The sequence below is a fragment of the Bufo bufo genome, chromosome 8 (genome assembly GCF_905171765.1).
Source record: "Bufo bufo chromosome 8, aBufBuf1.1, whole genome shotgun sequence".
In the NCBI taxonomy this organism is placed as follows: Eukaryota; Metazoa; Chordata; class Amphibia; order Anura; family Bufonidae; genus Bufo; species Bufo bufo.
The window spans coordinates 212,295,013-212,316,705 of record NC_053396.1 but is presented as its reverse complement, the minus strand read 5'-3'; the positions used below and the strand labels follow the sequence as shown (position 1 = coordinate 212,316,705).

The window sequence follows — 21,693 nt, the reverse complement described above, 5'->3', positions numbered from 1 at the left end:
AAACATTGATTCAGCACTTCACTGTTCAAGCAGAATGGAATACAACAGGGAAAGTGTTGGGCTGATTTCGAGTTGGGAAAACACCCTCCAGGCCAGCAAAATGGCAGAAACAATTGCAAAGACCTACATAGGCATTTATATTTACAAGGCCATTTTATGTGACTCTCACAGCAGTTTCATTACAGTTCCTTAAAGTGAATGTTGACGTCAGTGAAGCAGTATCAACAGGTGAAGATTTCAAAGTTGGCACTTCAAAACGAGTAAGCAAATAAAGATGCGCTTTTCCCTGACCGGGAATCGAACCCGGGCCGCGGCGGTGAGAGCGCCGAATCCTAGCCACTAGACCACCAGGGAAGGGTTGTCACAAATAACACCTGAGAAGAGAAGCAAATGGAGTGTCTGAATGCCATCAGCTGAAAGCCATCGTCCACTAAGCGGTTGGAAAAAGGATAACATTTTTCCTCAAAATCCTTCACCAAGGCTTAGAATCAACTACAAGCTGCGGGAACTAAGGTAAGGTTGGTACGGATGTGCCACAAGTCCATCCCTTTGTTGAAATGTACAGCGTAATGCCGAGGAGCAGTTAAAGATCTAAAACGTTTAAGAGTCTGAGAAAATTACAAGCAAGGTGTCTCTGAATGGGGTACCTAACCTGGGCCATGGCAGTGAGCGTGTTGGTTACTAGCCACTAGACAGCCAGGGTAGAAGATGTGCTCTCCTGTGAGATCCAAATTCAAGTCCATAGAAAAAGCTATGAAAAAGTGAAGTTGAAAGGGTAGGCCAAGAATGGAGCATTCTGTGTTTTTCTTCCTAAAAGTTTGCCAAACATTGATTCAGCACTTCACTGTTCAAGCAGAATGGAATACAACAGGGAAAGTGTTGGGCTGATTTCGAGTTGGGAAAACACCCTCCAGGCCAGCAAAATGGCAGAAACAATTGCAAAGACCTACATAGGCATTTATATTTACAAGGCCATTTTATGTGACTCTCACAGCAGTTTCATTACAGTTCCTTAAAGTGAATGTTGACGTCAGTGAAGCAGTATCAACAGGTGAAGATTTCAAAGTTGGCACTTCAAAACGAGTAAGCAAATAAAGATGCGCTTTTCCCTGACCGGGAATCGAACCCGGGCCGCGGCGGTGAGAGCGCCGAATCCTAGCCACTAGACCACCAGGGAAGGGTTGTCACAAATAACACCTGAGAAGAGAAGCAAATGGAGTGTCTGAATGCCATCAGCTGAAAGCCATCGTCCACTAAGCGGTTGGAAAAAGGATAACATTTTTCCTCAAAATCCTTCACCAAGGCTTAGAATCAACTACAAGCTGCGGGAACTAAGGTAAGGTTGGTACGGATGTGCCACAAGTCCATCCCTTTGTTGAAACGTACAGCGTAATGCCGAGGAGCAGTTAAAGATCTAAAACGTTTAAGAGTCTGAGAAAATTACAAGCAAGGTGTCTCTGAATGGGGTACCTAACCTGGGCCATGGCAGTGAGCGTGTTGGTTACTAGCCACTAGACAGCCAGGGTAGAAGATGTGCTCTCCTGTGAGATCCAAATTCAAGTCCATAGAAAAAGCTATGAAAAAGTGAAGTTAAAAGGGTAGGCCAAGAATGGAGCATTCTGTGTTTTTCTTCCTAAAAGTTTGCCAAACATTGATTCAGCACTTCACTGTTCAAGCAGAATGGAATACAACAGGGAAAGTGTTGGGCTGATTTCGAGTTGGGAAAACACCCTCCAGGCCAGCAAAATGGCAGAAACAATTGCAAAGACCTACATAGGCATTTATATTTACAAGGCCATTTTATGTGACTCTCACAGCAGTTTCATTACAGTTCCTTAAAGTGAATGTTGACGTCAGTGAAGCAGTATCAACAGGTGAAGATTTCAAAGTTGGCACTTCAAAACGAGTAAGCAAATAAAGATGCGCTTTTCCCTGACCGGGAATCGAACCCGGGCCGCGGCGGTGAGAGCGCCGAATCCTAGCCACTAGACCACCAGGGAAGGGTTGTCACAAATAACACCTGAGAAGAGAAGCAAATGGAGTGTCTGAATGCCATCAGCTGAAAGCCATCGTCCACTAAGCGGTTGGAAAAAGGATAACATTTTTCCTCAAAATCCTTCACCAAGGCTTAGAATCAACTACAAGCTGCGGGAACTAAGGTAAGGTTGGTACGGATGTGCCACAAGTCCATCCCTTTGTTGAAACGTACAGCGTAATGCCGAGGAGCAGTTAAAGATCTAAAACGTTTAAGAGTCTGAGAAAATTACAAGCAAGGTGTCTCTGAATGGGGTACCTAACCTGGGCCATGGCAGTGAGCGTGTTGGTTACTAGCCACTAGACAGCCAGGGTAGAAGATGTGCTCTCCTGTGAGATCCAAATTCAAGTCCATAGAAAAAGCTATGAAAAAGTGAAGTTGAAAGGGTAGGCCAAGAATGGAGCATTCTGTGTTTTTCTTCCTAAAAGTTTGCCAAACATTGATTCAGCACTTCACTGTTCAAGCAGAATGGAATACAACAGGGAAAGTGTTGGGCTGATTTCGAGTTGGGAAAACACCCTCCAGGCCAGCAAAATGGCAGAAACAATTGCAAAGACCTACATAGGCATTTATATTTACAAGGCCATTTTATGTGACTCTCACAGCAGTTTCATTACAGTTCCTTAAAGTGAATGTTGACGTCAGTGAAGCAGTATCAACAGGTGAAGATTTCAAAGTTGGCACTTCAAAACGAGTAAGCAAATAAAGATGCGCTTTTCCCTGACCGGGAATCGAACCCGGGCCGCGGCGGTGAGAGCGCCGAATCCTAGCCACTAGACCACCAGGGAAGGGTTGTCACAAATAACACCTGAGAAGAGAAGCAAATGGAGTGTCTGAATGCCATCAGCTGAAAGCCATCGTCCACTAAGCGGTTGGAAAAAGGATAACATTTTTCCTCAAAATCCTTCACCAAGGCTTAGAATCAACTACAAGCTGCGGGAACTAAGGTAAGGTTGGTACGGATGTGCCACAAGTCCATCCCTTTGTTGAAATGTACAGCGTAATGCCGAGGAGCAGTTAAAGATCTAAAACGTTTAAGAGTCTGAGAAAATTACAAGCAAGGTGTCTCTGAATGGGGTACCTAACCTGGGCCATGGCAGTGAGCGTGTTGGTTACTAGCCACTAGACAGCCAGGGTAGAAGATGTGCTCTCCTGTGAGATCCAAATTCAAGTCCATAGAAAAAGCTATGAAAAAGTGAAGTTGAAAGGGTAGGCCAAGAATGGAGCATTCTGTGTTTTTCTTCCTAAAAGTTTGCCAAACATTGATTCAGCACTTCACTGTTCAAGCAGAATGGAATACAACAGGGAAAGTGTTGGGCTGATTTCGAGTTGGGAAAACACCCTCCAGGCCAGCAAAATGGCAGAAACAATTGCAAAGACCTACATAGGCATTTATATTTACAAGGCCATTTTATGTGACTCTCACAGCAGTTTCATTACAGTTCCTTAAAGTGAATGTTGACGTCAGTGAAGCAGTATCAACAGGTGAAGATTTCAAAGTTGGCACTTCAAAACGAGTAAGCAAATAAAGATGCGCTTTTCCCTGACCGGGAATCGAACCCGGGCCGCGGCGGTGAGAGCGCCGAATCCTAGCCACTAGACCACCAGGGAAGGGTTGTCACAAATAACACCTGAGAAGAGAAGCAAATGGAGTGTCTGAATGCCATCAGCTGAAAGCCATCGTCCACTAAGCGGTTGGAAAAAGGATAACATTTTTCCTCAAAATCCTTCACCAAGGCTTAGAATCAACTACAAGCTGCGGGAACTAAGGTAAGGTTGGTACGGATGTGCCACAAGTCCATCCCTTTGTTGAAATGTACAGCGTAATGCCGAGGAGCAGTTAAAGATCTAAAACGTTTAAGAGTCTGAGAAAATTTACAAGCAAGGTGTCTCTGAATGGGGTACCTAACCTGGGCCATGGCAGTTAGCGTGTTGGTTACTAGCCACTAGACAGCCAGGGTAGAAGATGTGCTCTCCTGTGAGATCCAAATTCAAGTCCATAGAAAAAGCTATGAAAAAGTGAAGTTGAAAGGGTAGGCCAAGAATGGAGCATTCTGTGTTTTTCTTCCTAAAAGTTTGCCAAACATTGATTCAGCACTTCACTGTTCAAGCAGAATGGAATACAACAGGGAAAGTGTTGGGCTGATTTCGAGTTGGGAAAACACCCTCCAGGCCAGCAAAATGGCAGAAACAATTGCAAAGACCTACATAGGCATTTATATTTACAAGGCCATTTTATGTGACTCTCACAGCAGTTTCATTACAGTTCCTTAAAGTGAATGTTGACGTCAGTGAAGCAGTATCAACAGGTGAAGATTTCAAAGTTGGCACTTCAAAACGAGTAAGCAAATAAAGATGCGCTTTTCCCTGACCGGGAATCGAACCCGGGCCGCGGCGGTGAGAGCGCCGAATCCTAGCCACTAGACCACCAGGGAAGGGTTGTCACAAATAACACCTGAGAAGAGAAGCAAATGGAGTGTCTGAATGCCATCAGCTGAAAGCCATCGTCCACTAAGCGGTTGGAAAAAGGATAACATTTTTCCTCAAAATCCTTCACCAAGGCTTAGAATCAACTACAAGCTGCGGGAACTAAGGTAAGGTTGGTACGGATGTGCCACAAGTCCATCCCTTTGTTGAAATGTACAGCGTAATGCCGAGGAGCAGTTAAAGATCTAAAACGTTTAAGAGTCTGAGAAAATTACAAGCAAGGTGTCTCTGAATGGGGTACCTAACCTGGGCCATGGCAGTGAGCGTTGACGTCAGTGAAGCAGTATCAACAGGTGAAGATTTCAAAGTTGGCACTTCAAAACGAGTAAGCAAATAAAGATGCGCTTTTCCCTGACCGGGAATCGAACCCGGGCCGCGGCGGTGAGAGCGCCGAATCCTAGCCACTAGACCACCAGGGAAGGGTTGTCACAAATAACACCTGAGAAGAGAAGCAAATGGAGTGTCTGAATGCCATCAGCTGAAAGCCATCGTCCACTAAGCGGTTGGAAAAAGGATAACATTTTTCCTCAAAATCCTTCACCAAGGCTTAGAATCAACTACAAGCTGCGGGAACTAAGGTAAGGTTGGTACGGATGTGCCACAAGTCCATCCCTTTGTTGAAATGTACAGCGTAATGCCGAGGAGCAGTTAAAGATCTAAAACGTTTAAGAGTCTGAGAAAATTACAAGCAAGGTGTCTCTGAATGGGGTACCTAACCTGGGCCATGGCAGTGAGCGTGTTGGTTACTAGCCACTAGACAGCCAGGGTAGAAGATGTGCTCTCCTGTGAGATCCAAATTCAAGTCCATAGAAAAAGCTATGAAAAAGTGAAGTTGAAAGGGTAGGCCAAGAATGGAGCATTCTGTGTTTTTCTTCCTAAAAGTTTGCCAAACATTGATTCAGCACTTCACTGTTCAAGCAGAATGGAATACAACAGGGAAAGTGTTGGGCTGATTTCGAGTTGGGAAAACACCCTCCAGGCCAGCAAAATGGCAGAAACAATTGCAAAGACCTACATAGGCATTTATATTTACAAGGCCATTTTATGTGACTCTCACAGCAGTTTCATTACAGTTCCTTAAAGTGAATGTTGACGTCAGTGAAGCAGTATCAACAGGTGAAGATTTCAAAGTTGGCACTTCAAAACGAGTAAGCAAATAAAGATGCGCTTTTCCCTGACCGGGAATCGAACCCGGGCCGCGGCGGTGAGAGCGCCGAATCCTAGCCACTAGACCACCAGGGAAGGGTTGTCACAAATAACACCTGAGAAGAGAAGCAAATGGAGTGTCTGAATGCCATCAGCTGAAAGCCATCGTCCACTAAGCGGTTGGAAAAAGGACAACATTTTTCCTCAAAATCCTTCACCAAGGCTTAGAATCAACTACAAGCTGCGGGAACTAAGGTAAGGTTGGTACGGATGTGCCACAAGTCCATCTTTTTGTTGAAATGTACAGCGTAATGCCGAGGAGCAGTTAAAGATCTAAAACGTTTAAGAGTCTGAGAAAATTACAAGCAAGGTGTCTCTGAATGGGGTACCTAACCTGGGCCATGGCAGTGAGCGTGTTGGTTACTAGCCACTAGACAGCCAGGGTAGAAGATGTGCTCTCCTGTGAGATCCAAATTCAAGTCCATAGAAAAAGCTATGAAAAAGTGAAGTTGAAAGGGTAGGCCAAGAATGGAGCATTCTGTGTTTTTCTTCCTAAAAGTTTGCCAAACATTGATTCAGCACTTCACTGTTCAAGCAGAATGGAATACAACAGGGAAAGTGTTGGGCTGATTTCGAGTTGGGAAAACACCCTCCAGGCCAGCAAAATGGCAGAAACAATTGCAAAGACCTACATAGGCATTTATATTTACAAGGCCATTTTATGTGACTCTCACAGCAGTTTCATTACAGTTCCTTAAAGTGAATGTTGACGTCAGTGAAGCAGTATCAACAGGTGAAGATTTCAAAGTTGGCACTTCAAAACGAGTAAGCAAATAAAGATGCGCTTTTCCCTGACCGGGAATCGAACCCGGGCCGCGGCGGTGAGAGCGCCGAATCCTAGCCACTAGACCACCAGGGAAGGGTTGTCACAAATAACACCTGAGAAGAGAAGCAAATGGAGTGTCTGAATGCCATCAGCTGAAAGCCATCGTCCACTAAGCGGTTGGAAAAAGGATAACATTTTTCCTCAAAATCCTTCACCAAGGCTTAGAATCAACTACAAGCTGCGGGAACTAAGGTAAGGTTGGTACGGATGTGCCACAAGTCCATCCCTTTGTTGAAATGTACAGCGTAATGCCGAGGAGCAGTTAAAGATCTAAAACGTTTAAGAGTCTGAGAAAATTACAAGCAAGGTGTCTCTGAATGGGGTACCTAACCTGGGCCATGGCAGTGAGCGTGTTGGTTACTAGCCACTAGACAGCCAGGGTAGAAGATGTGCTCTCCTGTGAGATCCAAATTCAAGTCCATAGAAAAAGCTATGAAAAAGTGAAGTTGAAAGGGTAGGCCAAGAATGGAGCATTCTGTGTTTTTCTTCCTAAAAGTTTGCCAAACATTGATTCAGCACTTCACTGTTCAAGCAGAATGGAATACAACAGGGAAAGTGTTGGGCTGATTTCGAGTTGGGAAAACACCCTCCAGGCCAGCAAAATGGCAGAAACAATTGCAAAGACCTACATAGGCATTTATATTTACAAGGCCATTTTATGTGACTCTCACAGCAGTTTCATTACAGTTCCTTAAAGTGAATGTTGACGTCAGTGAAGCAGTATCAACAGGTGAAGATTTCAAAGTTGGCACTTCAAAACGAGTAAGCAAATAAAGATGCGCTTTTCCCTGACCGGGAATCGAACCCGGGCCGCGGCGGTGAGAGCGCCGAATCCTAGCCACTAGACCACCAGGGAAGGGTTGTCACAAATAACACCTGAGAAGAGAAGCAAATGGAGTGTCTGAATGCCATCAGCTGAAAGCCATCGTCCACTAAGCGGTTGGAAAAAGGATAACATTTTTCCTCAAAATCCTTCACCAAGGCTTAGAATCAACTACAAGCTGCGGGAACTAAGGTAAGGTTGGTACGGATGTGCCACAAGTCCATCCCTTTGTTGAAATGTACAGCGTAATGCCGAGGAGCAGTTAAAGATCTAAAACGTTTAAGAGTCTGAGAAAATTACAAGCAAGGTGTCTCTGAATGGGATACCTAACCTGGGCCATGGCAGTGAGCGTGTTGGTTACTAGCCACTAGACAGCCAGGGTAGAAGATGTGCTCTCCTGTGAGATCCAAATTCAAGTCCATAGAAAAAGCTATGAAAAAGTGAAGTTGAAAGGGTAGGCCAAGAATGGAGCATTCTGTGTTTTTCTTCCTAAAAGTTTGCCAAACATTGATTCAGCACTTCACTGTTCAAGCAGAATGGAATACAACAGGGAAAGTGTTGGGCTGATTTTGAGTTGGAAAAACACCCTCCAGGCCAGCAAAATGGCAGAAACAATTGCAAAGACCTACATAGGCATTTATATTTACAAGGCCATTTTATGTGACTCTCACAGCAGTTTCATTACAGTTCCTTAAAGTGAATGTTGACGTCAGTGAAGCAGTATCAACAGGTGAAGATTTCAAAGTTGGCACTTCAAAACGAGTAAGCAAATAAAGATGCGCTTTTCCCTGACCGGGAATCGAACCCGGGCCGCGGCGGTGAGAGCGCCGAATCCTAGCCACTAGACCACCAGGGAAGGGTTGTCACAAATAACACCTGAGAAGAGAAGCAAATGGAGTGTCTGAATGCCATCAGCTGAAAGCCATCGTCCACTAAGCGGTTGGAAAAAGGACAACATTTTTCCTCAAAATCCTTCACCAAGGCTTAGAATCAACTACAAGCTGCGGGAACTAAGGTAAGATTGGTACGGATGTGCCACAAGTCCATCCCTTTGTTGAAATGTACAGCGTAATGCCGAGGAGCAGTTAAAGATCTAAAACGTTTAAGAGTCTGAGAAAATTACAAGCAAGGTGTCTCTGAATTGGGTACCTAACCTGGGCCATGGCAGTGAGCGTGTTGGTTACTAGCCACTAGACAGCCAGGGTAGAAGATGTGCTCTCCTGTGAGATCCAAATTCAAGTCCATAGAAAAAGCTATGAAAAAGTGAAGTTGAAAGGGTAGGCCAAGAATGGAGCATTCTGTGTTTTTCTTCCTAAAAGTTTGCCAAACATTGATTCAGCACTTCACTGTTCAAGCAGAATGGAATACAACAGGGAAAGTGTTGGGCTGATTTCGAGTTGGGAAAACACCCTCCAGGCCAGCAAAATGGCAGAAACAATTGCAAAGACCTACATAGGCATTTATATTTACAAGGCCATTTTATGTGACTCTCACAGCAGTTTCATTACAGTTCCTTAAAGTGAATGTTGACGTCAGTGAAGCAGTATCAACAGGTGAAGATTTCAAAGTTGGCACTTCAAAACGAGTAAGCAAATAAAGATGCGCTTTTCCCTGACCGGGAATCGAACCCGGGCCGCGGCGGTGAGAGCGCCGAATCCTAGCCACTAGACCACCAGGGAAGGGTTGTCACAAATAACACCTGAGAAGAGAAGCAAATGGAGTGTCTGAATGCCATCAGCTGAAAGCCATCGTCCACTAAGCGGTTGGAAAAAGGATAACATTTTTCCTGAAAATCCTTCACCAAGGCTTAGAATCAACTACAAGCTGCGGGAACTAAGGTAAGGTTGGTACGGATGTGCCACAAGTCCATCCCTTTGTTGAAATGTACAGCGTAATGCCGAGGAGCAGTTAAAGATCTAAAACGTTTAAGAGTCTGAGAAAATTACAAGCAAGGTGTCTCTGAATGGGGTACCTAACCTGGGCCATGGCAGTGAGCGTGTTGGTTACTAGCCACTAGACAGCCAGGGTAGAAGATGTGCTCTCCTGTGAGATCCAAATTCAAGTCCATAGAAAAAGCTATGAAAAAGTGAAGTTGAAAGGGTAGGCCAAGAATGGAGCATTCTGTGTTTTTCTTCCTAAAAGTTTGCCAAACATTGATTCAGCACTTCACTGTTCAAGCAGAATGGAATACAACAGGGAAAGTGTTGGGCTGATTTCGAGTTGGAAAAACACCCTCCAGGCCAGCAAAATGGCAGAAACAATTGCAAAGACCTACATAGGCATTTATATTTACAAGGCCATTTTATGTGACTCTCACAGCAGTTTCATTACAGTTCCTTAAAGTGAATGTTGACGTCAGTGAAGCAGTATCAACAGGTGAAGATTTCAAAGTTGGCACTTCAAAACGAGTAAGCAAATAAAGATGCGCTTTTCCCTGACCGGGAATCGAACCCGGGCCGCGGCGGTGAGAGCGCCGAATCCTAGCCACTAGACCACCAGGGAAGGGTTGTCACAAATAACACCTGAGAAGAGAAGCAAATGGAGTGTCTGAATGCCATCAGCTGAAAGCCATCGTCCACTAAGCGGTTGGAAAAAGGATAACATTTTTCCTCAAAATCCTTCACCAAGGCTTAGAATCAACTACAAGCTGCGGGAACTAAGGTAAGGTTGGTACGGATGTGCCACAAGTCCATCCCTTTGTTGAAATGTACAGCGTAATGCCGAGGAGCAGTTAAAGATCTAAAACGTTTAAGAGTCTGAGAAAATTACAAGCAAGGTGTCTCTGAATGGGGTACCTAACCTGGGCCATGGCAGTGAGCGTGTTGGTTACTAGCCACTAGACAGCCAGGGTAGAAGATGTGCTCTCCTGTGAGATCCAAATTCAAGTCCATAGAAAAAGCTATGAAAAAGTGAAGTTGAAAGGGTAGGCCAAGAATGGAGCATTCTGTGTTTTTCTTCCTAAAAGTTTGCCAAACATTGATTCAGCACTTCACTGTTCAAGCAGAATGGAATACAACAGGGAAAGTGTTGGGCTGATTTTGAGTTGGAAAAACACCCTCCAGGCCAGCAAAATGGCAGAAACAATTGCAAAGACCTACATAGGCATTTATATTTACAAGGCCATTTTATGTGACTCTCACAGCAGTTTCATTACAGTTCCTTAAAGTGAATGTTGACGTCAGTGAAGCAGTATCAACAGGTGAAGATTTCAAAGTTGGCACTTCAAAACGAGTAAGCAAATAAAGATGCGCTTTTCCCTGACCGGGAATCGAACCCGGGCCGCGGCGGTGAGAGCGCCGAATCCTAGCCACTAGACCACCAGGGAAGGGTTGTCACAAATAACACCTGAGAAGAGAAGCAAATGGAGTGTCTGAATGCCATCAGCTGAAAGCCATCGTCCACTAAGCGGTTGGAAAAAGGATAACATTTTTCCTCAAAATCCTTCACCAAGGCTTAGAATCAACTACAAGCTGCGGGAACTAAGGTAAGGTTGGTACGGATGTGCCACAAGTCCATCCCTTTGTTGAAATGTACAGCGTAATGCCGAGGAGCAGTTAAAGATCTAAAACGTTTAAGAGTCTGAGAAAATTACAAGCAAGGTGTCTCTGAATGGGGTACCTAACCTGGGCCATGGCAGTGAGCGTGTTGGTTACTAGCCACTAGACAGCCAGGGTAGAAGATGTGCTCTCCTGTGAGATCCAAATTCAAGTCCATAGAAAAAGCTATGAAAAAGTGAAGTTGAAAGGGTAGGCCAAGAATGGAGCATTCTGTGTTTTTCTTCCTAAAAGTTTGCCAAACATTGATTCAGCACTTCACTGTTCAAGCAGAATGGAATACAACAGGGAAAGTGTTGGGCTGATTTTGAGTTGGAAAAACACCCTCCAGGCCAGCAAAATGGCAGAAACAATTGCAAAGACCTACATAGGCATTTATATTTACAAGGCCATTTTATGTGACTCTCACAGCAGTTTCATTACAGTTCCTTAAAGTGAATGTTGACGTCAGTGAAGCAGTATCAACAGGTGAAGATTTCAAAGTTGGCACTTCAAAACGAGTAAGCAAATAAAGATGCGCTTTTCCCTGACCGGGAATCGAACCCGGGCCGCGGCGGTGAGAGCGCCGAATCCTAGCCACTAGACCACCAGGGAAGGGTTGTCACAAATAACACCTGAGAAGAGAAGCAAATGGAGTGTCTGAATGCCATCAGCTGAAAGCCATCGTCCACTAAGCGGTTGGAAAAAGGATAACATTTTTCCTCAAAATCCTTCACCAAGGCTTAGAATCAACTACAAGCTGCGGGAACTAAGGTAAGGTTGGTACGGATGTGCCACAAGTCCATCCCTTTGTTGAAATGTACAGCGTAATGCCGAGGAGCAGTTAAAGATCTAAAACGTTTAAGAGTCTGAGAAAATTACAAGCAAGGTGTCTCTGAATGGGGTACCTAACCTGGGCCATGGCAGTGAGCGTGTTGGTTACTAGCCACTAGACAGCCAGGGTAGAAGATGTGCTCTCCTGTGAGATCCAAATTCAAGTCCATAGAAAAAGCTATGAAAAAGTGAAGTTGAAAGGGTAGGCCAAGAATGGAGCATTCTGTGTTTTTCTTCCTAAAAGTTTGCCAAACATTGATTCAGCACTTCACTGTTCAAGCAGAATGGAATACAACAGGGAAAGTGTTGGGCTGATTTCGAGTTGGGAAAACACCCTCCAGGCCAGCAAAATGGCAGAAACAATTGCAAAGACCTACATAGGCATTTATATTTACAAGGCCATTTTATGTGACTCTCACAGCAGTTTCATTACAGTTCCTTAAAGTGAATGTTGACGTCAGTGAAGCAGTATCAACAGGTGAAGATTTCAAAGTTGGCACTTCAAAACGAGTAAGCAAATAAAGATGCGCTTTTCCCTGACCGGGAATCGAACCCGGGCCGCGGCGGTGAGAGCGCCGAATCCTAGCCACTAGACCACCAGGGAAGGGTTGTCACAAATAACACCTGAGAAGAGAAGCAAATGGAGTGTCTGAATGCCATCAGCTGAAAGCCATCGTCCACTAAGCGGTTGGAAAAAGGATAACATTTTTCCTCAAAATCCTTCACCAAGGCTTAGAATCAACTACAAGCTGCGGGAACTAAGGTAAGGTTGGTACGGATGTGCCACAAGTCCATCCCTTTGTTGAAATGTACAGCGTAATGCCGAGGAGCAGTTAAAGATCTAAAACGTTTAAGAGTCTGAGAAAATTACAAGCAAGGTGTCTCTGAATGGGGTACCTAACCTGGGCCATGGCAGTGAGCGTGTTGGTTACTAGCCACTAGACAGCCAGGGTAGAAGATGTGCTCTCCTGTGAGATCCAAATTCAAGTCCATAGAAAAAGCTATGAAAAAGTGAAGTTAAAAGGGTAGGCCAAGAATGGAGCATTCTGTGTTTTTCTTCCTAAAAGTTTGCCAAACATTGATTCAGCACTTCACTGTTCAAGCAGAATGGAATACAACAGGGAAAGTGTTGGGCTGATTTCGAGTTGGGAAAACACCCTCCAGGCCAGCAAAATGGCAGAAACAATTGCAAAGACCTACATAGGCATTTATATTTACAAGGCCATTTTATGTGACTCTCACAGCAGTTTCATTACAGTTCCTTAAAGTGAATGTTGACGTCAGTGAAGCAGTATCAACAGGTGAAGATTTCAAAGTTGGCACTTCAAAACGAGTAAGCAAATAAAGATGCGCTTTTCCCTGACCGGGAATCGAACCCGGGCCGCGGCGGTGAGAGCGCCGAATCCTAGCCACTAGACCACCAGGGAAGGGTTGTCACAAATAACACCTGAGAAGAGAAGCAAATGGAGTGTCTGAATGCCATCAGCTGAAAGCCATCGTCCACTAAGCGGTTGGAAAAAGGATAACATTTTTCCTCAAAATCCTTCACCAAGGCTTAGAATCAACTACAAGCTGCGGGAACTAAGGTAAGGTTGGTACGGATGTGCCACAAGTCCATCCCTTTGTTGAAATGTACAGCGTAATGCCGAGGAGCAGTTAAAGATCTAAAACGTTTAAGAGTCTGAGAAAATTACAAGCAAGGTGTCTCTGAATGGGGTACCTAACCTGGGCCATGGCAGTGAGCGTGTTGGTTACTAGCCACTAGACAGCCAGGGTAGAAGATGTGCTCTCCTGTGAGATCCAAATTCAAGTCCATAGAAAAAGCTATGAAAAAGTGAAGTTGAAAGGGTAGGCCAAGAATGGAGCATTCTGTGTTTTTCTTCCTAAAAGTTTGCCAAACATTGATTCAGCACTTCACTGTTCAAGCAGAATGGAATACAACAGGGAAAGTGTTGGGCTGATTTCGAGTTGGGAAAACACCCTCCAGGCCAGCAAAATGGCAGAAACAATTGCAAAGACCTACATAGGCATTTATATTTACAAGGCCATTTTATGTGACTCTCACAGCAGTTTCATTACAGTTCCTTAAAGTGAATGTTGACGTCAGTGAAGCAGTATCAACAGGTGAAGATTTCAAAGTTGGCACTTCAAAACGAGTAAGCAAATAAAGATGCGCTTTTCCCTGACCGGGAATCGAACCCGGGCCGCGGCGGTGAGAGCGCCGAATCCTAGCCACTAGACCACCAGGGAAGGGTTGTCACAAATAACACCTGAGAAGAGAAGCAAATGGAGTGTCTGAATGCCATCAGCTGAAAGCCATCGTCCACTAAGCGGTTGGAAAAAGGATAACATTTTTCCTCAAAATCCTTCACCAAGGCTTAGAATCAACTACAAGCTGCGGGAACTAAGGTAAGGTTGGTACGGATGTGCCACAAGTCCATCCCTTTGTTGAAACGTACAGCGTAATGCCGAGGAGCAGTTAAAGATCTAAAACGTTTAAGAGTCTGAGAAAATTACAAGCAAGGTGTCTCTGAATGGGGTACCTAACCTGGGCCATGGCAGTGAGCGTGTTGGTTACTAGCCACTAGACAGCCAGGGTAGAAGATGTGCTCTCCTGTGAGATCCAAATTCAAGTCCATAGAAAAAGCTATGAAAAAGTGAAGTTGAAAGGGTAGGCCAAGAATGGAGCATTCTGTGTTTTTCTTCCTAAAAGTTTGCCAAACATTGATTCAGCACTTCACTGTTCAAGCAGAATGGAATACAACAGGGAAAGTGTTGGGCTGATTTCGAGTTGGGAAAACACCCTCCAGGCCAGCAAAATGGCAGAAACAATTGCAAAGACCTACATAGGCATTTATATTTACAAGGCCATTTTATGTGACTCTCACAGCAGTTTCATTACAGTTCCTTAAAGTGAATGTTGACGTCAGTGAAGCAGTATCAACAGGTGAAGATTTCAAAGTTGGCACTTCAAAACGAGTAAGCAAATAAAGATGCGCTTTTCCCTGACCGGGAATCGAACCCGGGCCGTGGCGGTGAGAGCGCCGAATCCTAGCCACTAGACCACCAGGGAAGGGTTGTCACAAATAACACCTGAGAAGAGAAGCAAATGGAGTGTCTGAATGCCATCAGCTGAAAGCCATCGTCCACTAAGCGGTTGGAAAAAGGATAACATTTTTCCTCAAAATCCTTCACCAAGGCTTAGAATCAACTACAAGCTGCGGGAACTAAGGTAAGGTTGGTACGGATGTGCCACAAGTCCATCCCTTTGTTGAAATGTACAGCGTAATGCCGAGGAGCAGTTAAAGATCTAAAACGTTTAAGAGTCTGAGAAAATTACAAGCAAGGTGTCTCTGAATTGGGTACCTAACCTGGGCCATGGCAGTGAGCGTGTTGGTTACTAGCCACTAGACAGCCAGGGTAGAAGATGTGCTCTCCTGTGAGATCCAAATTCAAGTCCATAGAAAAAGCTATGAAAAAGTGAAGTTGAAAGGGTAGGCCAAGAATGGAGCATTCTGTGTTTTTCTTCCTAAAAGTTTGCCAAACATTGATTCAGCACTTCACTGTTCAAGCAGAATGGAATACAACAGGGAAAGTGTTGGGCTGATTTCGAGTTGGAAAAACACCCTCCAGGCCAGCAAAATGGCAGAAACAATTGCAAAGACCTACATAGGCATTTATATTTACAAGGCCATTTTATGTGACTCTCACAGCAGTTTCATTACAGTTCCTTAAAGTGAATGTTGACGTCAGTGAAGCAGTATCAACAGGTGAAGATTTCAAAGTTGGCACTTCAAAACGAGTAAGCAAATAAAGATGCGCTTTTCCCTGACCGGGAATCGAACCCGGGCCGCGGCGGTGAGAGCGCCGAATCCTAGCCACTAGACCACCAGGGAAGGGTTGTCACAAATAACACCTGAGAAGAGAAGCAAATGGAGTGTCTGAATGCCATCAGCTGAAAGCCATCGTCCACTAAGCGGTTGGAAAAAGGATAACATTTTTCCTCAAAATCCTTCACCAAGGCTTAGAATCAACTACAAGCTGCGGGAACTAAGGTAAGGTTGGTACGGATGTGCCACAAGTCCATCCCTTTGTTGAAATGTACAGCGTAATGCCGAGGAGCAGTTAAAGATCTAAAACGTTTAAGAGTCTGAGAAAATTACAAGCAAGGTGTCTCTGAATGGGGTACCTAACCTGGGCCATGGCAGTGAGCGTGTTGGTTACTAGCCACTAGACAGCCAGGGTAGAAGATGTGCTCTCCTGTGAGATCCAAATTCAAGTCCATAGAAAAAGCTATGAAAAAGTGAAGTTGAAAGGGTAGGCCAAGAATGGAGCATTCTGTGTTTTTCTTCCTAAAAGTTTGCCAAACATTGATTCAGCACTTCACTGTTCAAGCAGAATGGAATACAACAGGGAAAGTGTTGGGCTGATTTTGAGTTGGAAAAACACCCTCCAGGCCAGCAAAATTGCAGAAACAATTGCAAAGACCTACATAGGCATTTATATTTACAAGGCCATTTTATGTGACTCTCACAGCAGTTTCATTACAGTTCCTTAAAGTGAATGTTGACGTCAGTGAAGCAGTATCAACAGGTGAAGATTTCAAAGTTGGCACTTCAAAACGAGTAAGCAAATAAAGATGCGCTTTTCCCTGACCGGGAATCGAACCCGGGCCGCGGCGGTGAGAGCGCCGAATCCTAGCCACTAGACCACCAGGGAAGGGTTGTCACAAATAACACCTGAGAAGAGAAGCAAATGGAGTGTCTGAATGCCATCAGCTGAAAGCCATCGTCCACTAAGCGGTTGGAAAAAGGATAACATTTTTCCTCAAAATCCTTCACCAAGGCTTAGAATCAACTACAAGCTGCGGGAACTAAGGTAAGGTTGGTACGGATGTGCCACAAGTCCATCCCTTTGTTGAAATGTACAGCGTAATGCCGAGGAGCAGTTAAAGATCTAAAACGTTTAAGAGTCTGAGAAAATTACAAGCAAGGTGTCTCTGAATGGGGTACCTAACCTGGGCCATGGCAGTGAGCGTGTTGGTTACTAGCCACTAGACAGCCAGGGTAGAAGATGTGCTCTCCTGTGAGATCCAAATTCAAGTCCATAGAAAAAGCTATGAAAAAGTGAAGTTGAAAGGGTAGGCCAAGAATGGAGCATTCTGTGTTTTTCTTCCTAAAAGTTTGCCAAACATTGATTCAGCACTTCACTGTTCAAGCAGAATGGAATACAACAGGGAAAGTGTTGGGCTGATTTCGAGTTGGGAAAACACCCTCCAGGCCAGCAAAATGGCAGAAACAATTGCAAAGACCTACATAGGCATTTATATTTACAAGGCCATTTTATGTGACTCTCACAGCAGTTTCATTACAGTTCCTTAAAGTGAATGTTGACGTCAGTGAAGCAGTATCAACAGGTGAAGATTTCAAAGTTGGCACTTCAAAACGAGTAAGCAAATAAAGATGCGCTTTTCCCTGACCGGGAATCGAACCCGGGCCGCGGCGGTGAGAGCGCCGAATCCTAGCCACTAGACCACCAGGGAAGGGTTGTCACAAATAACACCTGAGAAGAGAAGCAAATGGAGTGTCTGAATGCCATCAGCTGAAAGCCATCGTCCACTAAGCGGTTGGAAAAAGGATAACATTTTTCCTCAAAATCCTTCACCAAGGCTTAGAATCAACTACAAGCTGCGGGAACTAAGGTAAGGTTGGTACGGATGTGCCACAAGTCCATCCCTTTGTTGAAACGTACAGCGTAATGCCGAGGAGCAGTTAAAGATCTAAAACGTTTAAGAGTCTGAGAAAATTACAAGCAAGGTGTCTCTGAATGGGGTACCTAACCTGGGCCATGGCAGTGAGCGTGTTGGTTACTAGCCACTAGACAGCCAGGGTAGAAGATGTGCTCTCCTGTGAGATCCAAATTCAAGTCCATAGAAAAAGCTATGAAAAAGTGAAGTTGAAAGGGTAGGCCAAGAATGGAGCATTCTGTGTTTTTCTTCCTAAAAGTTTGCCAAACATTGATTCAGCACTTCACTGTTCAAGCAGAATGGAATACAACAGGGAAAGTGTTGGGCTGATTTCGAGTTGGGAAAACACCCTCCAGGCCAGCAAAATGGCAGAAACAATTGCAAAGACCTACATAGGCATTTATATTTACAAGGCCATTTTATGTGACTCTCACAGCAGTTTCATTACAGTTCCTTAAAGTGAATGTTGACGTCAGTGAAGCAGTATCAACAGGTGAAGATTTCAAAGTTGGCACTTCAAAACGAGTAAGCAAATAAAGATGCGCTTTTCCCTGACCGGGAATCGAACCCGGGCCGCGGCGGTGAGAGCGCCGAATCCTAGCCACTAGACCACCAGGGAAGGGTTGTCACAAATAACACCTGAGAAGAGAAGCAAATGGAGTGTCTGAATGCCATCAGCTGAAAGCCATCGTCCACTAAGCGGTTGGAAAAAGGATAACATTTTTCCTCAAAATCCTTCACCAAGGCTTAGAATCAACTACAAGCTGCGGGAACTAAGGTAAGGTTGGTACGGATGTGCCACAAGTCCATCCCTTTGTTGAAATGTACAGCGTAATGCCGAGGAGCAGTTAAAGATCTAAAACGTTTAAGAGTCTGAGAAAATTACAAGCAAGGTGTCTCTGAATGGGGTACCTAACCTGGGCCATGGCAGTGAGCGTGTTGGTTACTAGCCACTAGACAGCCAGGGTAGAAGATGTGCTCTCCTGTGAGATCCAAATTCAAGTCCATAGAAAAAGCTATGAAAAAGTGAAGTTGAAAGGGTAGGCCAAGAATGGAGCATTCTGTGTTTTTCTTCCTAAAAGTTTGCCAAACATTGATTCAGCACTTCACTGTTCAAGCAGAATGGAATACAACAGGGAAAGTGTTGGGCTGATTTCGAGTTGGGAAAACACCCTCCAGGCCAGCAAAATGGCAGAAACAATTGCAAAGACCTACATAGGCATTTATATTTACAAGGCCATTTTATGTGACTCTCACAGCAGTTTCATTACAGTTCCTTAAAGTGAATGTTGACGTCAGTGAAGCAGTATCAACAGGTGAAGATTTCAAAGTTGGCACTTCAAAACGAGTAAGCAAATAAAGATGCGCTTTTCCCTGACCGGGAATCGAACCCGGGCCGCGGCGGTGAGAGCGCCGAATCCTAGCCACTAGACCACCAGGGAAGGGTTGTCACAAATAACACCTGAGAAGAGAAGCAAATGGAGTGTCTGAATGCCATCAGCTGAAAGCCATCGTCCACTAAGCGGTTGGAAAAAGGATAACATTTTTCCTCAAAATCCTTCACCAAGGCTTAGAATCAACTACAAGCTGCGGGAACTAAGGTAAGGTTGGTACGGATGTGCCACAAGTCCATCCCTTTGTTGAAATGTACAGCGTAATGCCGAGGAGCAGTTAAAGATCTAAAACGTTTAAGAGTCTGAGAAAATTACAAGCAAGGTGTCTCTGAATGGGGTACCTAACCTGGGCCATGGCAGTGAGCGTGTTGGTTACTAGCCACTAGACAGCCAGGGTAGAAGATGTGCTCTCCTGTGAGATCCAAATTCAAGTCCATAGAAAAAGCTATGAAAAAGTGAAGTTGAAAGGGTAGGCCAAGAATGGAGCATTCTGTGTTTTTCTTCCTAAAAGTTTGCCAAACATTGATTCAGCACTTCACTGTTCAAGCAGAATGGAATACAACAGGGAAAGTGTTGGGCTGATTTCGAGTTGGGAAAACACCCTCCAGGCCAGCAAAATGGCAGAAACAATTGCAAAGACCTACATAGGCATTTATATTTACAAGGCCATTTTATGTGACTCTCACAGCAGTTTCATTACAGTTCCTTAAAGTGAATGTTGACGTCAGTTAAGCAGTATCAACAGGTGAAGATTTCAAAGTTGGCACTTCAAAACGAGTAAGCAAATAAAGATGCGCTTTTCCCTGACCGGGAATCGAACCCGGGCCGCGGCGGTGAGAGCGCCGAATCCTAGCCACTAGACCACCAGGGAAGGGTTGTCACAAATAACACCTGAGAAGAGAAGCAAATGGAGTGTCTGAATGCCATCAGCTGAAAGCCATCGTCCACTAAGCGGTTGGAAAAAGGATAACATTTTTCCTCAAAATCCTTCACCAAGGCTTAGAATCAACTACAAGCTGCGGGAACTAAGGTAAGGTTGGTACGGATGTGCCACAAGTCCATCCCTTTGTTGAAATGTACAGCGTAATGCCGAGGAGCAGTTAAAGATCTAAAACGTTTAAGAGTCTGAGAAAATTACAAGCAAGGTGTCTCTGAATGGGGTACCTAACCTGGGCCATGGCAGTGAGCGTGTTGGTTACTAGCCACTAGACAGCCAGGGTAGAAGATGTGCTCTCCTGTGAGATCCAAATTCAAGTCCATAGAAAAAGCTATGAAAAAGTGAAGTTGAAAGGGTAGGCCAAGAATGGAGCATTCTGTGTTTTTCTTCCTAAAAGTTTGCCAAACATTGATTCAGCACTTCACTGTTCAAGCAGAATGGAATACAACAGGGAAAGTTTTGGGCTGATTTCGAGTTGGGAAAACACCCTCCAGGCCAGCAAAATGGCAGAAACAATTGCAAAGACCTACATAGGCATTTATATTTACAAGGCCATTTTATGTGACTCTCACAGCAGTTTCATTACAGTTCCTTAAAGTGAATGTTGACGTCAGTGAAGCAGTATCAACAGGTGAAGATTTCAAAGTTGGCACTTCAAAACGAGTAAGCAAATAAAGATGCGCTTTTCCCTGACCGGGAATCGAACCCGGGCCGTGGCGGTGAGAGCGCCGAATCCTAGCCACTAGACCACCAGGGAAGGGTTGTCACAAATAACACCTGAGAAGAGAAGCAAATGGAGTGTCTGAATGCCATCAGCTGAAAGCCATCGTCCACTAAGCGGTTGGAAAAAGGACAACATTTTTCCTCAAAATCCTTCACCAAGGCTTAGAATCAACTACAAGCTGCGGGAACTAAGGTAAGGTTGGTACGGATGTGCCACAAGTCCATCCCTTTGTTGAAATGTACAGCGTAATGCCGAGGAGCAGTTAAAGATCTAAAACGTTTAAGAGTCTGAGAAAATTACAAGCAAGGTGTCTCTGAATGGGGTACCTAACCTGGGCCATGGCAGTGAGCGTGTTGGTTACTAGCCACTAGACAGCCAGGGTAGAAGATGTGCTCTCCTGTGAGATCCAAATTCAAGTCCATAGAAAAAGCTATGAAAAAGTGAAGTTGAAAGGGTAGGCCAAGAATGGAGCATTCTGTGTTTTTCTTCCTAAAAGTTTGCCAAACATTGATTCAGCACTTCACTGTTCAAGCAGAATGGAATACAACAGGGAAAGTGTTGGGCTGATTTCGAGTTGGGAAAACACCCTCCAGGCCAGCAAAATGGCAGAAACAATTGCAAAGACCTACATAGGCATTTATATTTACAAGGCCATTTTATGTGACTCTCACAGCAGTTTCATTACAGTTCCTTAAAGTGAATGTTGACGTCAGTGAAGCAGTATCAACAGGTGAAGATTTCAAAGTTGGCACTTCAAAACGAGTAAGCAAATAAAGATGTGCTTTTCCCTGACCGGGAATCGAACCCGGGCCGCGGCGGTGAGAGCGCCGAATCCTAGCCACTAGACCACCAGGGAAGGGTTGTCACAAATAACACCTGAGAAGAGAAGCAAATGGAGTGTCTGAATGCCATCAGCTGAAAGCCATCGTCCACTAAGCGGTTGGAAAAAGGATAACATTTTTCCTCAAAATCCTTCACCAAGGCTTAGAATCAACTACAAGCTGCGGGAACTAAGGTAAGATTGGTACGGATGTGCCACAAGTCCATCCCTTTGTTGAAACGTACAGCGTAATGCCGAGGAGCAGTTAAAGATCTAAAACGTTTAAGAGTCTGAGAAAATTACAAGCAAGGTGTCTCTGAATGGGGTA

At 44.6% G+C, this 21,693-nt stretch overlaps 27 non-coding genes across 27 annotated transcripts; all 27 read right to left on the bottom strand.

Moving 5' to 3' along the window:
- Positions 1–282: 282 nt before the first annotated feature.
- Positions 283–354, bottom strand: TRNAE-CUC. The gene has a single exon. It is a non-coding gene; the product is annotated as a tRNA-Glu (tRNA).
- Positions 355–1,105: 751 nt separating this feature from the next.
- On the bottom strand, positions 1,106–1,177 carry TRNAE-CUC. The gene has a single exon. It is a non-coding gene; the product is annotated as a tRNA-Glu (tRNA).
- Positions 1,178–1,928: 751 nt separating this feature from the next.
- On the bottom strand, positions 1,929–2,000 carry TRNAE-CUC. Its single transcript has one exon. It is a non-coding gene; the product is annotated as a tRNA-Glu (tRNA).
- Positions 2,001–2,751: 751 nt separating this feature from the next.
- TRNAE-CUC lies at positions 2,752–2,823 on the bottom strand. The gene has a single exon. It is a non-coding gene; the product is annotated as a tRNA-Glu (tRNA).
- A 751-nt stretch (positions 2,824–3,574) lies between these two features.
- Positions 3,575–3,646, bottom strand: TRNAE-CUC. Its single transcript has one exon. It is a non-coding gene; the product is annotated as a tRNA-Glu (tRNA).
- A 752-nt stretch (positions 3,647–4,398) lies between these two features.
- TRNAE-CUC lies at positions 4,399–4,470 on the bottom strand. Its single transcript has one exon. It is a non-coding gene; the product is annotated as a tRNA-Glu (tRNA).
- Positions 4,471–4,869: 399 nt separating this feature from the next.
- TRNAE-CUC lies at positions 4,870–4,941 on the bottom strand. Its single transcript has one exon. It is a non-coding gene; the product is annotated as a tRNA-Glu (tRNA).
- Positions 4,942–5,692: 751 nt separating this feature from the next.
- Positions 5,693–5,764, bottom strand: TRNAE-CUC. Its single transcript has one exon. It is a non-coding gene; the product is annotated as a tRNA-Glu (tRNA).
- Positions 5,765–6,515: 751 nt separating this feature from the next.
- TRNAE-CUC lies at positions 6,516–6,587 on the bottom strand. Its single transcript has one exon. It is a non-coding gene; the product is annotated as a tRNA-Glu (tRNA).
- A 751-nt stretch (positions 6,588–7,338) lies between these two features.
- TRNAE-CUC lies at positions 7,339–7,410 on the bottom strand. The gene has a single exon. It is a non-coding gene; the product is annotated as a tRNA-Glu (tRNA).
- Positions 7,411–8,161: 751 nt separating this feature from the next.
- Positions 8,162–8,233, bottom strand: TRNAE-CUC. The gene has a single exon. It is a non-coding gene; the product is annotated as a tRNA-Glu (tRNA).
- A 751-nt stretch (positions 8,234–8,984) lies between these two features.
- TRNAE-CUC lies at positions 8,985–9,056 on the bottom strand. Its single transcript has one exon. It is a non-coding gene; the product is annotated as a tRNA-Glu (tRNA).
- Positions 9,057–9,807: 751 nt separating this feature from the next.
- On the bottom strand, positions 9,808–9,879 carry TRNAE-CUC. The gene has a single exon. It is a non-coding gene; the product is annotated as a tRNA-Glu (tRNA).
- A 751-nt stretch (positions 9,880–10,630) lies between these two features.
- On the bottom strand, positions 10,631–10,702 carry TRNAE-CUC. The gene has a single exon. It is a non-coding gene; the product is annotated as a tRNA-Glu (tRNA).
- Positions 10,703–11,453: 751 nt separating this feature from the next.
- On the bottom strand, positions 11,454–11,525 carry TRNAE-CUC. Its single transcript has one exon. It is a non-coding gene; the product is annotated as a tRNA-Glu (tRNA).
- Positions 11,526–12,276: 751 nt separating this feature from the next.
- TRNAE-CUC lies at positions 12,277–12,348 on the bottom strand. The gene has a single exon. It is a non-coding gene; the product is annotated as a tRNA-Glu (tRNA).
- Positions 12,349–13,099: 751 nt separating this feature from the next.
- TRNAE-CUC lies at positions 13,100–13,171 on the bottom strand. The gene has a single exon. It is a non-coding gene; the product is annotated as a tRNA-Glu (tRNA).
- A 751-nt stretch (positions 13,172–13,922) lies between these two features.
- Positions 13,923–13,994, bottom strand: TRNAE-CUC. Its single transcript has one exon. It is a non-coding gene; the product is annotated as a tRNA-Glu (tRNA).
- Positions 13,995–14,745: 751 nt separating this feature from the next.
- On the bottom strand, positions 14,746–14,817 carry TRNAE-CUC. Its single transcript has one exon. It is a non-coding gene; the product is annotated as a tRNA-Glu (tRNA).
- Positions 14,818–15,568: 751 nt separating this feature from the next.
- On the bottom strand, positions 15,569–15,640 carry TRNAE-CUC. The gene has a single exon. It is a non-coding gene; the product is annotated as a tRNA-Glu (tRNA).
- A 751-nt stretch (positions 15,641–16,391) lies between these two features.
- TRNAE-CUC lies at positions 16,392–16,463 on the bottom strand. The gene has a single exon. It is a non-coding gene; the product is annotated as a tRNA-Glu (tRNA).
- Positions 16,464–17,214: 751 nt separating this feature from the next.
- Positions 17,215–17,286, bottom strand: TRNAE-CUC. Its single transcript has one exon. It is a non-coding gene; the product is annotated as a tRNA-Glu (tRNA).
- A 751-nt stretch (positions 17,287–18,037) lies between these two features.
- On the bottom strand, positions 18,038–18,109 carry TRNAE-CUC. Its single transcript has one exon. It is a non-coding gene; the product is annotated as a tRNA-Glu (tRNA).
- A 751-nt stretch (positions 18,110–18,860) lies between these two features.
- On the bottom strand, positions 18,861–18,932 carry TRNAE-CUC. The gene has a single exon. It is a non-coding gene; the product is annotated as a tRNA-Glu (tRNA).
- Positions 18,933–19,683: 751 nt separating this feature from the next.
- On the bottom strand, positions 19,684–19,755 carry TRNAE-CUC. The gene has a single exon. It is a non-coding gene; the product is annotated as a tRNA-Glu (tRNA).
- A 751-nt stretch (positions 19,756–20,506) lies between these two features.
- TRNAE-CUC lies at positions 20,507–20,578 on the bottom strand. The gene has a single exon. It is a non-coding gene; the product is annotated as a tRNA-Glu (tRNA).
- A 751-nt stretch (positions 20,579–21,329) lies between these two features.
- On the bottom strand, positions 21,330–21,401 carry TRNAE-CUC. The gene has a single exon. It is a non-coding gene; the product is annotated as a tRNA-Glu (tRNA).
- Between the last annotated feature and the right edge of the window lie 292 nt (positions 21,402–21,693).